This window comes from Alligator sinensis, unplaced genomic scaffold, assembly GCF_000455745.1.
Source record: "Alligator sinensis unplaced genomic scaffold, ASM45574v1 scaffold948_1, whole genome shotgun sequence".
Taxonomy (NCBI): Eukaryota; Metazoa; Chordata; order Crocodylia; family Alligatoridae; genus Alligator; species Alligator sinensis.
This window is the reverse complement of record NW_005843093.1, coordinates 35,690-36,997: the sequence shown is the minus strand read 5'-3', so window position 1 is coordinate 36,997 and position 1,308 is coordinate 35,690. Positions and strand designations below refer to the sequence as shown.

General features: G+C 61.9%; 1 pseudogene; it reads right to left on the bottom strand.

The window, feature by feature from the left end:
• LOC102377460 overlaps nt 1–1,308 on the bottom strand; it is a 41,436-nt pseudogene that overhangs the window by 17,259 nt on the left and 22,869 nt on the right.

Here is a 1,308-nt window from a genome sequence, read left to right as displayed (position 1 = left end):
TGGCCTGGGGTGAATGGAGCTGGAGGCTGCGGTGTGTTGAAGAGCGGGGAGAAGGGAGACTCACGATCCCAGATCTCTTCCTAACAGACCTCCACAGGCACGAGGCTGGAGATGAGCCCAGCGCCGGTGGAGACCACAGCCCCGTGTCCGAGCCGGCAGGGACATCGCTCCTGGGGGAGAAGCTGGTGGGACCCTGGTGCTGGGTCACATCCACATCTGTGCAGGGTCAGTCTGCTCCAGGACATGTGAAATGCTGCCAGGGCACCGGGAGAGCAAGAGCCGCCGACCTGCTGGAGCACGGACCCACTGAGCTGTTCTGGCAGAGAGATTTCTGCACTGGGGGACGGGGAAAACCACCGCTCCTCAGTTCACCTGGGGAAGGGCCTGGCCCGGGGCACCCGTCTGAGGACCCTCCACGTGCCGACAGCTCCCAGGTCTCCCCTGTCCGGGGAGCTGCAGCAGGACGGAGGCCTGGGTGAACGGCACCTGGCCCAGCCAGAGGCCACGGGCGAATCTCATTTCAGCCTGCAGCAGCCTCAGCCTAACAGTGACAAAGAGGCCTTCACCAGCCTCTTATTGATCGATATTATTACAACACTGATCGTTAGAACACCAATTAGATCACTGATCGTTACCATGGCAACACGGCAAGAGCCAACCAGGATAAAGCATCTTTCTATAGGCACAAGCAGTGATGAAGATCCGGGACCTCGGCCTGGGAGCTGCCAACCCACAGAGCCCAGATCCCTGTCCCACCCCAGCCACATGGTTACGAATCTTGCCGCCTGGTCCTGGGCCGGGGACAGCGCTGGAGCTTCTCACCCCCGGTGCAGGACAGCCGCTCGGCACCTGGCTGCACGCCCCAGCCTGCATCCGGCACCTCACCTGCCCCTGGCTCCTTGGACTCCCCCAAGAGCCACCGGCTACTGTCCACTGCCCCCCGCCCCCCCGGGAGCACTTGTTGTGAGCCTGTGACCTCACTCCCATCCATTTTCTTTTTAGTTGTCCCCCAAATCAACGGGCCTATACCCAGTAGCCAACAGTAATAATGGGGGTGGGAGAGGTCACTGTCGCTCTTTGGGTGTCAAGGCCATGTTAAAGGCTGTAAGGACCTGACTCCTGGTCAGATAGTGGCTCCGCTTCAGGGACATGAGGCAGCTCGTCCCAAAGCCCTGGGGTTTCTCTCTCTTCTGTGTCCCCCACAGACCCGAGTCCATGATGAGCCTTTGGCTGCTGCACCTGGGAATCACCAGGGTCTGGCCGGGCCCCCCGGGGCGGCCTCCGGGCTGAGGACCCCCCCCCGGCCTG